This window comes from Dreissena polymorpha, chromosome 5, assembly GCF_020536995.1.
Source record: "Dreissena polymorpha isolate Duluth1 chromosome 5, UMN_Dpol_1.0, whole genome shotgun sequence".
Lineage (NCBI taxonomy): Eukaryota > Metazoa > Mollusca > Bivalvia > Myida > Dreissenidae > Dreissena > Dreissena polymorpha.
The window spans coordinates 10,486,798-10,503,305 of record NC_068359.1 but is presented as its reverse complement, the minus strand read 5'-3'; the positions used below and the strand labels follow the sequence as shown (position 1 = coordinate 10,503,305).

General features: G+C 38.5%; 1 long non-coding RNA gene across 2 annotated transcripts; it reads right to left on the bottom strand.

Moving 5' to 3' along the window:
- Positions 1–865: 865 nt before the first annotated feature.
- Positions 866–15,050, bottom strand: LOC127880991 (uncharacterized). 2 transcript variants are annotated; one of them, XR_008049849.1, is made up of 4 exons: positions 14,820–15,050; positions 1,387–1,569; positions 1,104–1,236; positions 866–999 (listed from the first exon to the last, which is right to left on the bottom strand). It is a non-coding gene; the product is annotated as an uncharacterized LOC127880991 (long non-coding RNA). The 2 variants fall into 2 exon arrangements; XR_008049848.1 differs by lacking the exon at positions 14,820–15,050 and having other exon boundaries at positions 1,387–1,652.
- Positions 15,051–16,508: the final 1,458 nt, after the last annotated feature.

The window sequence follows — 16,508 nt, the reverse complement described above, 5'->3', positions numbered from 1 at the left end:
TTGGATGAGTTCGAAAAAAGTGTAAAGCAACACCTGAAAATCACAATACACACAATGGGTAATACATTTGTTAACAATAAGCGCTATTCTTTATTATTATACCTAAACGAAGTCAATGCTTTACTACATTTGTGTTTTACAATAAATGTCAAATGTCAGTTAAGTACACAGTATAATGCAAGCCGCTTTGTGAAATAACCAGATTTATTCAAATTGTGAAACAGACCCAGGGTGTTCATGGTGATATCATTTTTAGCTCGAACTTTTGAAGAAAAATGAGATCTATACTACTCGCCCCGGTGTCGTCGTTGGTTAATGTTTTTTTATACAGTGAAATAACTTTAACACTATGAAAGACATAAAAGTCAAACTTGGTATACTTCTTTATGACAACAAGACAATTGTGTAGGTCAAGGTGTATAAATCTGTCAGCATTATTGTTAGAGTTCAGCCCCTTTTTATACTTAGAAAATTGAAAATTTGTTTAAGTTTTGTGTTAAGGTCCACTTTATTCCTAAAGTATCAAAGCTATTGCTTTTATACTTGCAATATTCACTAACTATCATAAGGGGACTGTGCAGGCAAAGTTATGTAACTGACTGACATTTTGACAGAATTATGGCCCCTTTTATACTTAAAAAATTGAAAATTTGGTTAAGTTTTGTGCTTTGGTCCATTTTACTCCTAAAGTATCACAGTCTTGGCATGATTAATTATTTTGAGGCCCGGCCGGGCTACCAGCTTGGAAATTTCACTAGCCAGAATCAATTTTAACTAGCCCGAAATGAATGTTGTAATTATTTCACATGTTAAGCTATATTTGCATTGAAGAAACATAGAACAATAAAGATTAAACTAATGAACACTTGATTCTGTTTTATTCACAGTTAATATCAGACAAAAAATGTATCACAAGGTCTCAAGACATCTCCATTCATGGTCATTGTCTGAGTCACCGACATCCAGGTCTGACATGTCAGGTATGCTCTTAAAGGTGGCCTGAAAACAAAAAAATGTTATAACGTATGAAATTTCCACTCAAACATCTGAATAATTAAGTAATAGATGAATAAGTAAATGCAATGTCAAACTAGCAATAATACCTGTGCATAAGAAGAAGAACAAGAACGTAACATTTCTGCCCTAACTTCTGAGTCTGCTTAATATAAAACGACTTGTTTAGCAGTAGTTCCATTGCCTAAGCCACATCTGCTTTGTCGCCAATTGTACCAGCATCTAAAATGCAGTATTATAAAACATTTTAATTTAATGTCAGGAATCATAAATTTACAGATAAATGTTATCTGTTTAAAACTATACTTGTAAGTTAGTGCATGATATTTAATTGCATGGTGTTTGCTTACATTATGTATGAATTGCACTTACCAGCCAGCCAGTCAGCAATGATGGCTCAGAATCAAAGTCCCCAACAATTGGAGACATCAAAACGAAGCCATCACTGATTATTCTTTCTGATTATAACGGTTGCAATTTTCGTTTTATTGACTTTTAATAATTTTTGTTGCATCCTTCAGTGTCATTTTGCAGTTGATGTCTGTACGTTGCCTGCTGAAAATAACGCAGAAAAGAAATAAAAATAAATTTATTGCCGCATGTTCTCCACCCAGTAGTAATAAAAGTTATAGCGTCTCGCGAGATTGACGTACATGTACAACACTGTTTGATAAGCGTCTAATCAATGAGTGCTCAAGGGAAATAACAAATGCAGTTTTGAATTAATGAATCTATTTCGGACATGTTACTAAGTTCGGACACGAAAAAATGCACTCGACTGATGGGGCTACCGGCTTGGAATTTTCACTCGACAGACGCAAAAAAAAATGGACTCTGTCGACGGTCGAGTGGGTAACGTCCAAGACTGGTATCATAGCTATTGCTTTCAGACTTGGAACACTCGCTAATTATCATAAGGGGACTGTACAGGACAAGTTGCATAACTCTGGTTGACATTTTGATGTAATTATGGCCCTTTTTTATGCCCCCGGATCGAATGATCAGGGGTATATTGTTTTTGGCCTGTCTGTCTGTCATTCCGTCATTCTGTCCCAAAACTTTAACCTTACAGTAAAGTTTTGCAATAACTTTTGAAATATTGAACATAGCAACTTGATATTTGGCATGCATGTGTATCTCATGGAGCTGCACATTTTGAGTGGTGAACGTCAACATGATATGTGCCATCTTTGGTTTATTTAATAAGACTAGTTCTATATGTATTTGCCCTGATTAACGGTACTAATATATAATAAACATTTATATAAATTGAGTGTTGTACAGCAAACCACAAAAAACAAGTCTGTTCATACAACACTCGCGTTTTAAAATTGTTAAAATATGGTTGCTTTGCAATATGCTCGCTACTATGATTTTATAAATTTGTATTAGAGGGATTTTATATAGAGATGATCAAAAATGTATATGATTGAGAAATGTTGGCGTGATGTAAAAAGTAATTTGACGTAACAACAAAGAAAGCATTCGTCAGCTACATCAGATCAATTTAACTGATGATTGTTTTTAACCAATTAAACATATTTAAGAAATAATATTTTTCTATCATGGTTTGTTGTCGAATAACCCACAGTAAGGAGTATAGATGCGTAGGAATTAAATCACGAGTGCGAAGCACCAGTCATTTGATAACACGCATCTATACAACTTACTGTGGGTTATTCGACAACAAACCATCATAGAAAAGTATTATTTCGATTCTAACACGATTCTGATTGATTTGGTTCAAGCTTTAGGACGTGAACAATATTTTTCAATACTCCGCCCTTCTTAGTACAAAGTTCACTATTTAGTGACGTCATTGAATTGTAAAAACAATATGACGTCGTTCTCATTCATAAATATTTTGCAAATGACGTCACTTTCATTGAAAACAACAATCGTAGAAACTAAATGGGGTCACGTTTATTGATGCTACTGAAAAGCTGACATGCTATAAATGTTTTCTGAATAACGTTTCCTAACAAACAGCATTCTTTTTAGGCGTGGTTATGCCACTTATCACCAAATATACAATTTTTTGTTTTATTACATTTATATACATGCTACATTTATTATATTTCTTTTAGAGCGGGTTTAAGCACGTGCATTTTACTGCAATATTTTCTTTATTTATTCGGAACTATTTTCGAAACATTAAGCTCCGCCCATAAGTTATTGCAGAATAACCCACACTTGATTTCCTTCTTTGTCTATAGAAAACAAATCACGTGCCGTGTTAGAATTGTCATTATATTATCTGAGCTGAAAATGACTTATGGTTTATTCAGTTTATTTCAGTAATTTATAAGACAATACTTGCTCAGAACTGTTGGGTTCCTTGGGGTCACAGGTGAGCAACTAAAAGCATTTGCCCTCTTGTAAGTCCATTTTTTTCCCTATCATGATGAAACTTGCGGAAAACATTGGTTCTGATTATTATCTCGTCGGATTTTAAATATGGATCTGGTTCGTTGAAAATTATGGCTGCCTAGGGTAGGGGAAGTATTTCTTATATGACTAGTGGAGCATTTGAACACTCAAGAAGTCGTATTTTGGATTTAAAGAACACAACTTCAGTATTTGGGTGGGGGGGGGGGGGTAATATAATTGTGAGAAAATGGTTAAAGTTCATTGAAAAACATGACCAACATGGGGAAGTACATTTTTCTTTTCATGGCTCTGTGAAACCCTTTGAACATTCTAGGAGTAACCTTTTTGGCAAAAAGATGAAGACACAGACCCCTGTGGGATGTCAAGAATAGATCCAGACCTCTGAGATGTCAATAAAAGAAGACATAGACCCCTGTGGGATGCCAAGAATAGATCCAGACCTCTGAGATGTCAATAGAAGAACACATAGACCCCTGTGGTATGCAAAGAATAGAACCAGACCTCTGAGATGTCAATAGAAGAAGACATAGACCCCTGTGGGATGCCAAGAATAGATTCAGACCTCTGAGATGTCAATTTAAGAAGACATAGACCCCTGTGGGATGCATAGAATAGATCCAAACCTCTGAAATGTCAATAGAATAAGACATAGACCCCTGTGGGATGCCAATAATAGATCTAGACCTTTGAGATGTCAATAAAAGAAGATTTAGACCCCTGTGGGATGCCAAGAATAGATCCAGACCTCTGAGAAGTCAATAGAAGAAGACATAGACCCCTGTGGGATGCCAAGAATAGATCCAGACCTCTGAGATGTCAATACAAGAAGACATAGACCCCTGTGGGATGCCAAAAATAGATCCAGACCTCTAGTAGATGTCAATAGAAGATGACATAGACCCCTGTGGGATGCCAAGAATAGATCAAGACCTCTGAAATGTTAATAGAAGAAGACATAGACCCCTGTGTGATGCTAAGAATATATCCAGACATCTGGGATGTCAATAGAAGAAGACATAGACCCCTGTGGGTTGCCAGGAATAGATTCAGACCTCTAGGAGATGTCAATAGAAGAAAACATAGACCCCTGTGGTATGCCAAGAATAGATCCAGACCTCTGAGATGTCATTAGAAGACGACATAGACCCCTGTGGGATGCCAAGAATAGATCCAAACCTCTGAGATGTCAATAGAAGAAGACATAGACCCCTGTGGGATGCCAAGAATAGATCCAGACCTCTGAGATGTCAATAGAAGAAGACTTAGACCCCTGTGGGATGCCAAGAATAGATCCAGACCTCTTTAGATGTCAATAGAAGAAGACATAGACTCCTGTGGGATGCCAAGAATAGATCCAGACCTCTTAGAGATGTCAATAGAAGAAGACATAGACCCTTATGGGATACCAAGAATATATCCAGACCTCTAGGAGATGTCAATAGAAGATGACATGGACCCCTATGGGATGCCAAGAATAGATCCAGACCTCTGAGATGTCAATAGAAAATGAAAAATACCCCTGTGAGATGCCAAGAATAGATTCAGACCTCTGAGATGTCAATAGAAGAAGACATAGACCCCTGTGCGATGCCAAGAATAGATCCAGACCTCTGGGATGTCAATATATGAAAAACCAGACCCCTGTGAGATGTCAATAGAAAAAGACATAGACCTCTGTGGGTTCCAAGAATAGATCCAGACCTCTATATTTCTATAGAAGAACACATAGACCCTTGTGGAATGCCAAGAATAGATCCAGACCTCTGAGATGTCAATAGAAGACGACATAGACCCTTGTGGGATGCCAAGAATAGGTCCAGACCTCTAGGAGATGTCAATAGAAGACGACATAGACCCCTATGGGATGCCAAGAATAGATCCAGACCTCTGAGATGTCAATAGAAGAAGACATAGACCCCTGCGGAATGCCAAGAATGCCTAGGAGATGTCAATAGACGAAGACATAGACCCCTGTGGGATGTCAAGAATAGATCCAGACCTCTGAGATGTCAATATAAGAAGACATAGACCCCTGTGGGATGCCAAGAATAGATCCTGACCTCTGAGATGTCAATATAAGAAGACATAGACCCCTGTGTGATGCATAGAATAGATCCAAACCTCTAATGTGTCAATAGAAGAAGACATAGACCCCTGTTGGATGCCAAGAATAGATCCAGACCTTTGAGATGTCAATAAAAGAAGACTTAGACCCCTGTGGGATGCCAAGAATAGATCCGGTCCTCTGAGATGTCAATAGAAGAAGACATAGACCCCTGTGGGATGCCAAGAATAGATCCAGACCTTTGAGATGTCAATACAAGAAGACATAGACCCCTGTGGGATGCCAAGAATAGATCCAGACCTCTAGTAGATGTCAAGAGAAGACGGCATAGACCACTGTGGGATGCCAAAAATAGATCCAGACCACTGAGATGTTAATAGAAGAAGACATAGACCACTGTGGGATGCCAAGAATAGATCCAGACATCTGGGATGTCAATAGAAGAAGAAATAGACCCATGTGGGATGCCAAGAATAGATTCACACCTCTAGGAGATGTCAATAGAAGAAAATATAGACCCCTGTGGGATGCCAAGAATAGATCCAGACCTATGAGATGTCAATAGAAGAAGACATACACCCCTGTGGTATGCCAAGAATAGATCCAGACATCTGAGATGTCAATAGAAGACGACATAGACCCCTATGGGATGCCAAGAATAGATCCAACCCTCTGAGATGTCAATAGAAGAAGACTTAGACCCCTGTGGGATGCCAAGAATAGATCCAGACCTCTTTAGATGTCAATAGAAGAAGACATAGACTCCTGTGGGATGCCAAGAATAGATTCAGACCTCTTAGAGATGTCAATAGAAGAAGACATAGACCCTTATGGGATACCAAGAATATATCCAGACCTCTAGGAGATGTCAATAGAAGACAACATGGACCACTATGGGATGCCAAGAATAGATCCAGACCTCTGAGATGTCAATAAAAGATAAAAAAATACCCCTGTGAGATGCCAAGAATAGATCCAGACCTCTGAGATGTCAATAGAAGAAGACATAGACCCCTGTGGGATGCCAAGAATAGATCCAGACCTCTGGGATGTCAATAGATGAAAAACCAGACCCCTGTGAAATGTCAATAGAAGAAGACATAGACCCCTGTGGGTTGCCAAGAATAGATCCAGACCTCTGATATTTCTATAGAAGAAGACATAGACCCTTGTGGAATGCCAAGAATAGATCCAGACCTCCGAGATGTCAATAGAAGACGACATAGACCCTTGTGGGATGCCAAGAATAGATCCAGACCTCTAGGAGATGTCAATAGAAGACGACATAGACCCCTATGGGATGCCAAGAATAGATCCAGACCTCTGAGATGTCAATAGAAGAAGACATAGACCCCTGCGGAATGCCAAGAATGCATAGGAGATGTCAATAGAAGAAGACATAGACCCCTGTGGGATGTGAAGAATAGATCCAACCTCTGAGATGTCAATAGAAGACGTTATAGACCCCCGTGGGATGCCAAGAATAGATTCAGACCTCTGAGATGTCAATAGATGAAACCCAGACCCTGTGGGATGTCAAGAGAAGAAGACAGACCCCTGTGGGATGCCAAGAATAGATCCAGACCTCTGAGATGTCAATAGAAGAAGACATAGACCCCTGTGGGATGCCAAGAATAGATCCAGACCTCTGAGATGTCAATTTAAGAAGACATAGACACCTGTGGGATGCCAAGAATAGATCCAGACCTCTAGGAGATGTCAATAGAAGAAGACATAGACCCCTGTTGGATGCCAAGAATGGATCCAGACCTCTGAGATGTCCATAGATGAAAACATAGACCCTGTTGGATGCCAAGAATAGATCCAGATCTCTGAGATGTCAAAAGAAGAAGACATAGACCCCTTTGGGATGTCAAGAATAGATCCAGACCTCTAAGATGTCAATAGAAGATGATATAGACCCCTGTGGGATGCCAAGAATAGATCCAGACCTCTGAGATGTTAAAAGAAGAAGGCATAGACCCCTGTGGGATGCCAAGAATAGATCCAGACCTCTAGGAGATGGCAATAGAAGACGACATAGATCCCTGCGGGATGTCAAGAATAGATCAAGACCTCTGAGATGTCAATAGAAGATGACATAGACCCCTGTGGGATGCCAAGAATAGATCCAGAACTCTTAGATGTCAATAGAAGAAGACATAGACCCCTGTGGGATGCCAAGAATAGATCCAGACCTCTGAGATGTCAATGGATGAAGACATAGGCCCCTGTGGGATGCCAAGAATAGATCCAGACCTCTGAGATGTCAATAGAAGAAGACATAGACCCCTGTGGGATGCTAAGAATAGATCCAGACCTCTGAGATGTCAATAGAAGAAGACATAGACTCCTGTGGGGTGCCAAGATGTCAATAGAAAAAGACATAGACTCCTGTTGGATGCCAAGAATAGATCTAGGCCTCTGAGATGTCAATAGAAGAAGACATAGACTCCTGTGGGATGCCAAGATTAGATCCAGACCTCTGAGATGTCGATAGAAGAAGACATAGACCCCTGTGGGATGCAAAGAATAGATCCAGACCTCTGAGATGTCAATAGAAGAAATCATAGACACCTGTGGGATGCCAAGAATAGATCCAGACCTCTAGGAGATGTCAATAGAAGACGACATAGACCCCTTTGGGATGCCAAGAATAGATCCAGACCTCTGAGATGTCAATAGAAGAAGACATAGACCCCTGTGGGATGCCAAGAAAAGATCCAGATCTCTGAGATGCTAATAGAATAAGACATAGACCCCAGTGGGTTGCCAAGAATAGATCCAGACCTCTTTAGATGTCAATAGAAGAAGACATAGACCCCTGTGGGGTGCCAAGAATAGATCCAGAACTCTAGGAGATGTCAATAGAAGAAGACACAGACCCTTGTGGGATGTCAAGAATAGATCCAGACCTCTGAGATGTCAATAGAAGATGATATAGACCCATGTGGGATACCAAGAATATATCCAGACCTCTAGGAGATGTCAATAGAATACGACATAGACCCCTATGGGATGCCAAGAATAGATCCAGACCTCTGAGATGTCAATAGAAGATTAAAAATACCCCTGTGAGATGCCAAGAATAGATCCAGACCTCTGAGATGTCAATAGAAGAAAACATAGACCCCTGTGGGATGCCAAGAATACTGTGAAACAATTATTAATCGTCAGGCATTAATTTTCATAAATTTCGTCAGTCGACCGATCGGCGAATTTAAGATCCTAACGAACAATCATGCTCTATGTTTGAACAAAAACAAACACTTAGATGAACAATATTTTAAAAATTTTCCTTAGACATGAGGCACTAAATTCCAACATAATCCATGCACACATTCACTGCTGTTTCGTAATCAAGATTAATCCGGTTTTGACACAAATGGATGTAGATTACACAAGGTACTTAACTGACACGTTACACTTCTTTAAAACGCGTGTGCAGTACAGCTGTATCGAATGCGTTGACTTCGTTTATGTAGAATGGTAATGAATTAGCGCTAATTGTTTATAACTTTATTACCCATTAGGTGCATTATTTTTCAGTGGTGTTGCATATTAGCCATCACGCAGCGAATGCCGATGAAAGACAATACACCAAAATGAAAAGATGACGATGTGTGATCAACATGCGTATTTATCACAAATAAATAAAGAATATTTTAATTCCTGTTTGTTGTTTGATTGTTTGCGTTTAACCACACTTATTACTATTTTATCAATTTATTTATTTTTAAATTATTGACATTATTGATTTATATACCGGTAGTTTACTTTTTAAGAACAATATATAATAATAGAATAGGACTAATTGGCAATTGGCTTCGTTGTTATAAACACTCGTTAACGGTTATTCGATCCCACTTGTCGGCGAATCATAACAATGAACGTGTGAATGGCATACATTAAGAGGGTCCATTACTGTCCCTTGATAACAAAAGACTAGTTAATTGGCATGTGACAAACAGGCCCCATATCCTGCAGTGATTCTCAACTGTGTTCCCGCATTCGTTCCACGATTTTTCGCAACTGCGATTGATCGCGAATATGTATTACACACAAATCGGATATTGACTGACGCATTTTTTTAAAATTCAAAATCAGAAATCAGCGAATTGAAGTGCTGAAGAAATCGTCATTTTTATAAAAATGACGAAATTGTGTGCTGTCGAAAATAAATGGTTTTACAGTAGATCCAGACCTCTGGGATGTCAATAGATGAAAAACCAGACCCCTGTGAGATGTCAATAGAAGAAGACATAGACCCCTGTGGGTTGCCAAGAATAGAACCAGGCTTCTGATATTTCTATAGAAGAAGACATAGACCCTTGTGGAATGCCAAGAATAGATCCAGACCTCCGAGATGTCAATCGAAGAAAACATAGACCCTTGTGGGATGCCAAGAATAGATCCAGACCTCTAGGAGATGTCAATAGAAGACAACATAGACCCCTATGGGATGCCAAGAATAGATCCAGACCTCTGAGATGTCAATAGAAGAAGACATAGACCCCTGCGGGATGCCAAGAATGCTTAGGAGATGTCAATAGAAGAAGACATAAACCCCTGTGGGATGTCAAGAATAGTTCCAGACCTCTGAGATGTCAACAGAAGACGACAAAGACCCCTGTTGGAAGCCAAGAATAGATTCAGACCTCTGAGATGTCAATAGATGAAAAACAGACCCCTGTGAGACGTCAATAGAAGAAGACAGACCCCTGTGGGATGCCAAGAATAGATCCTGACCTCTGATATGTCAATAGAAGAAGACAGACCCCTGTGGGATGTCAAGAATAGATCCAGACCTCTGAGATGTCAATATAAGAAGACATAGACACCTGTGGGATGCCAAGAATAGATCCAGACCTCTAGGAGATGTCAATAGAAGAAGACATAGACCCCTGTGGGATGCCAAGAATAGATCCAGACCTCTGAGATGTCCATAGATGAAAACATAGACCCTGTGGGATGCCAAGAATAGATTCAGATCTCTGAGATGTCAAAAAAGAAGACATAGACCCTTGTGGGATGTCAAGAATAGATCCAGACCTCTGAGATGTCAATAGAAGATGATATAGACCCATGTGGGATGCCAAGAATAGATCCAGACCTTTGAGATGTCAATAGAAGACGGCATAGACCCCTGTGGGATGCCAAGAATAGATCAAGACCTCTGAGATGTCAATAGAAGAAGACATAGAACCCTGTGGGATGCCAACAAGAATAGATCCAGACCTCTGAGATGTCAATAGAAGAAGACATAGACCCCTGTGGGATGCCAAGAATAGATCCAGACCTCTGAGATGTAAATAGAAGAAGACATAGACCCCTGTGGGATGCCAAGATGTCAATAGAAGAAGACATAGACTCCTGTGGGATGCCAAGAATAGATTTAGGCCTCTGAGATGTCAATAGAAGAAGACATAAACACCTGTAGGATGCCAAGATTAGATCCAGACCTCTGAGATGTCAATAGAAGAAGACATAGACCCCTGTGGGATGCCAAGAATAGATCCAGATCTCTGAGATGTCAATAGAAGAAAACATTGACACCTGTGGGATGCCAAGAATAGATCCAGACCTCTAGGAGATGTCAATAGAAGACGACATAGACCCCTATGGGATGCCAAAAATAGATCCAGACCTCTGAGATGTCAATAGAAGAAGACAAAGACCCCTGTGGGATGCCAAGAATTGATCCAGACCTCCAGGAGATGTCAATAGAAGAAGACATGGACCCTTGTGGGATTCCAAGAAGAGATCCAGACCTCTGAGATGTCAATAAGAAGACATAGACCCCTGTGGGATGCCAAGAATAGATCCAGACCTCTGAGATGTCTATAGAAGAAGACATAGACCCCTGTGGGATGCCAAGATAAGATCCTGACCTCTAGGGGATGTCAATAGAAGACGACATAGACCCCTATGGGATGCCAAGAATATATCCAGGCCTCTGAGATGTCAATAGAAGAAGACATAGACCCCTGTGGGATGTCAAGAATAGATCCAAACCTTTGAGATGTCAATAGATGACGACATAGACCCCTGTGGGATGCCAAAAATAAATCCAGACCTCTGAGATGTCAATAGAAGAAGATATAGACCCCTGTGGGATGCCAAGAATAGATCCAGACCTCTAGCAGATGTCAATAGAAGACGACATAGACCCCTATGGGATGCAAAGAATAGATCCAGTCCTCTGAGATGTCAATACAAGAAGACATAGACCCCTGTGGGATGCCAAGAATAGATCCAGACCTCTGAGATGTCAATAGATGAAAACATAGACTCCTGTGGGATGCCAAGAATAGATCCAGACCTCTGAGAAGTCAATAGAAGAAGACATAGACCCCTGTGGGATAACAAGAATAGGTCCAGACCTCTAGGAGATGCCAATAGAAGACAACATAGACCCCTATGGTATGCCAAGAATAGATTCAGACCTCTGAGATGTCAATAGAAGAAGACATAGACCCCTGTGGGATGCCAAAAATAGATACAGACCTCTGAGATGTCAATAGAAGAAAACATTGACACCTGTGGGATGCCAAGAATAGATCCAGACCTCTGAGATGTCAATAGAAGAAGACATAGACCCCAGTGGCATGCCAAGAATAGATCCAGACCTCTGAGATGTCCATGGAAGAAGACATAATCCCCTGTGGGATGCCAAGAATAGATCCAGACCTCTGAGATGTCAATAGAAGAAGACATAGACCCCTGTGGGATGCCAAGAATAGATCCAGACTTCTGAGATGTCCATAGAAGATGACATAGACCCCTGTGGGATGCCAAAAATAGATCCAAACCTCTGAGATGTCGATAGAAGAAGACATAGACCCCTGTGGGATGCCAAAAATAGATCCAGTCTCTGAGATGTCAATAGAAGAAGACATAGACTCCTGTGGGATGCCAAGAATAGATCCAGACCTCTGAGATGTCAATAGAAGAAGACATAGACCCCTGTGGGATGCCAAGAATAGATCCAGACCTCTGAGATGTCAATAGAAGAAGACACAGATCTCAAGCTGGGTGATGACAAGCCAAGAAGACTTAAGCAATATATGAAAGGTTTGTAAAGCCATTTGTATACTGATTTTTTTGCAGTTTTGTTTTATTTTGCTTTGTGCTCTGCAGTACATGTTTTTTTGAATGTTACGGTAATTTGTGTGTGTATGTACCACCTGAATGTCTGTAGAAAATAATGAAGTTATATCATTAGTTAAAAGAATTAATTTAAAATCAATTGCATGATAAAGATTCACCGGTGTTGTTGCCCAATGTACGTCACAATACGGTAATGGAGAACTTCTCACAAACAGTGGTTGGCATGGACAGACCACAATTTCAGGCATTCCTATTTTGTCTGACTTCCTACTTTTGCCTTCTTTTTCCTATTTATACACTTAAACCTCCATATTTTTCTACTTTTTGCTGGAGAATTTATTCTAAGTTGTATGTTCAGAATGTAAAACTTGTAAGTTTTTGTTGACGAAATGTGTGGCAAGCAGGTCCAGCCATCAGATGTAAACAACTTTTAGGTCAGAATTGGAGTACCAGTAATGGATTATACATGTATATCAACTGCTAGTTTTAAAAAGGGAATACTTGATAAAACATCTCGCTCAATGGACTATGATACAGTCTGCTGTTGTAAACTCCAAATGGACAATACTTACATCTTATTATTTGTAATAAAGCATATAATATTATTATGATCAGCTTGGCTACCGACTCAGATAGAAAATGCCTGCAGATAAAAATTAGGGATTGAAAAAATACGGAAATAATCAGGAAATTCGCAATATAATGTACACAAACTGGACTACTTCTACAAGTATCTTCATTAATATTCAAGTGATGACATGTATGTTTTCAAACATTTCAGTAATTGTTCAATTTGTAACATTTTCACTTCCTTTAAAATGTGGGAGCACTTCTGTAAACAAATTTTAACTTATCATGTGTTTACATGTTTCACATTTGAAAGTAACAGATATTGTGAAGCTGTGACCAGCACATGAGGTTTAAGCAAATCAATGTTTTCACTGCCCCTGTTTGTTTGTCACTTGCTTGTAACCTTATCCTGGTAATCATTGATAAAATTACTGCTAAGTACTAATGTTTGAACAACAATTTTGTCCAAAGATTATTACTTTAAGGAATGCAAAACCTAATGTGTTTATTAAGTAATGGTTTAAATAATGTACATACATGGTATTATGAATATAAAAAATATCTTAATAATCTGAGTGGGTATTATATGTATTTGATTATCTTATTTATTAAAGTCCCTTTGACTTTTGATTCATGCTTGCTGTCAGTGATTTTTTTCCCAATTGCCATAAGAAAAAAAAGAAGGCTATTTCCAAATGGCCAAAAGTAACATTTTCCCAAAAAAATCTTACCAAATTTTCCCTAAAATTTGCCAAACTTTTCCCAAGAGACTCAATCATTGGTTTATTATGTTTATAGGTTTATTATACAGCAATATAATTCCCTAGCACTTTGTTATATAAATTTTAGAACGCAGTTAAACATGCACTTATAAACAATTTGTATACTGTTATTAATAATCATATATAATGTAAATATATTTAATTATCCCCTGCCATAGGCAGAGGGATATTGTTTTGGCGTTGTCCGTCCTTCCGTCCGCCCGGCACTTTTGTGTCCGGAGCCATATCTTGGAAGTGCTTTGGCAGATTTCATTGAAACTTGGTATGAGTATATATATGGATAAGCGAATGATGCACGCCAAATGGCATTGTACACCATCTAATAATAACGAAGTTATGTCCCTTTGTATTTTGAAAACATGCTTTTTTTGTGTGTGGGATATCAATTCAACGAATTTGCTTTTTTTTTCCCCAATTTCATGGTCTATTGCGCATTTTTCCCAATAAAAATGGCACTGGCTTTAAAATATAAAGCATTAAAAAAAATCACTGGCTGTCCACATATCTAAGACTCAATTAGTCCTTGTCGGCTCTGGTGAAACACTGTACCCCATGTACAGAAAATACATTTAAAGGCACCCGGTCGTACTCTGGGGTACTTTTAATTGTATTTTCCATACCCCGATTACTTTGTAATATACTTAGAAGTACATAAGGGTACTTATAAGTAGTACTTGAGCCTACAATCATCACTCGTGTAAATTGTTTCAATTTTTTAACTAAAGCAAGGTTGTGAGCTTCAGATGGCTGCACCTTTCAACTACAGACGCTTTATATGCAACTGGAATTAATATTAGTTTCCTGAATGGTGAGAATAATCATCAGTGAAGGTAAGAGTTACTTCAAACAGGGAACTATGATGCAGAAATCATTCCTTGTAATCTTACTTTTTAATAGAAAATCTTCCATATTTTCCTACATTTTCTTCACAAATCCTCCTATTTAATTCCTTCATTTTTCGGCGTAGCTGTTTAACGTCACTTTTGTCCTTACATGTACCTGACCTTTAACGCGGCTAGACACGAATTAATACACTTCATTTATCCCATTGACTGATTTGAACAGAGCATTGGAAACATTAATGCGTTTTAGTAACACTGTTTTACTGCGTGTTCAGCATGAAACAATTTTATCTCTAATGATAAGGCTTGATAGATAGAACAGTTTTATACTCAACTCTTGACATCAATACAGTTTGTGCGTGTACCTTTTATTTTCAGAGGATTGCCAGCACCAGAGCGTTTGTACTTAAAGGCTATGTTCTCATAGTTAGTAATAACGTCCATATTACTGTCAGCGTACTTGTATATTTAAGTTAATAAAAGTATCTTTTCCCTTTCCTGATATTTGTTTTGGCCAAACCATTTAAAATTGTTTTTGAAATTGAACATTCAACATGTAAAAGTATAAAGTTTTAAACAAGCCGTCGTTCTAGCAGTGAAAGCGTGGCCTCACTTAAATGCATTGCATTCCAACCTGCAAGGTATCAGGGTCAGTTCGCAGCCAGTAAAATAATCGTTATATAATATAGACGCTATCGCGTGAACTAGGTGAACTGGAATTTTCTTTAGACCAGAAATATGTTAAATTAAGATATTCATCGATATAATTATGGTATGTCAATAATAGATTCTTAATTTGTTTTCAACAATACCATGATAAATATTATTTTTGATTAATTTAAAAAGAATTATTCCACCATATTGACTAATGTATTAAGCATGAGCGCGATGATTCTCAATACTGTTAATAATTGAATCAAATAGCAATGCCCGACAAATCACTAAAACAGGTTTGTTCGAAGAACGCGCGTATAAATATTTTAAATATGTACGGATACTTCACGTGTGGCTGGTTGACTCATATGTTTTAATTTCACTTCCATTCTTCTTTTGGTTTTCTGTTTTGTATCTATAGGTTTATGACCAGCAATATGTAATAATGTAAAATAAGCCGCGAAAACTCCGCGTAACATCCCGTACTGCGTGTGATGCAGCTAAGAACTGCACAGAAAAAGACATTCGCTATCTTTAATCTCATTCATTGAACTCTTTACCTTTCACCAATTCCAACAACAATCAATGCCGTATATCTTTTTTAAAAGATATTTCTTGTTATTGGAAGGCCTGGCTGTTATGGGAAAATTGTTATGGGTTAAAATGGTACCAACTTGCCGACGGAGTACCCCATCTGAGATAGTGACAAAAATGCCCACGTTGAAACAAGACTGGTGGCGGAGAGGGCCTTTGGAATGTTGAAGACAAGGTTTAGGCAAGTACAAACAATTATTGCTATGGAAAATAACACACAGCTAAGCTATAATATTGAAAGAATGGTTGTCCATGATGGGATTGTTTAAACATTAATAGACAGCATTTTCTTTTATAAAATTGTTTTATTTTTGTATAAAATGGTACTACATGTTTTTAAATTGAATAAAATAGCAAGGGATAGAAATAATTGATAAAAACAGTATAAGACATGTTGAAAAGGTTTTCCAGAAGTTTAGGTCATACATTGACATTTAAGATAAAAATACACCACTTTTTATATCACACCCCTTGAGATATCTGTGT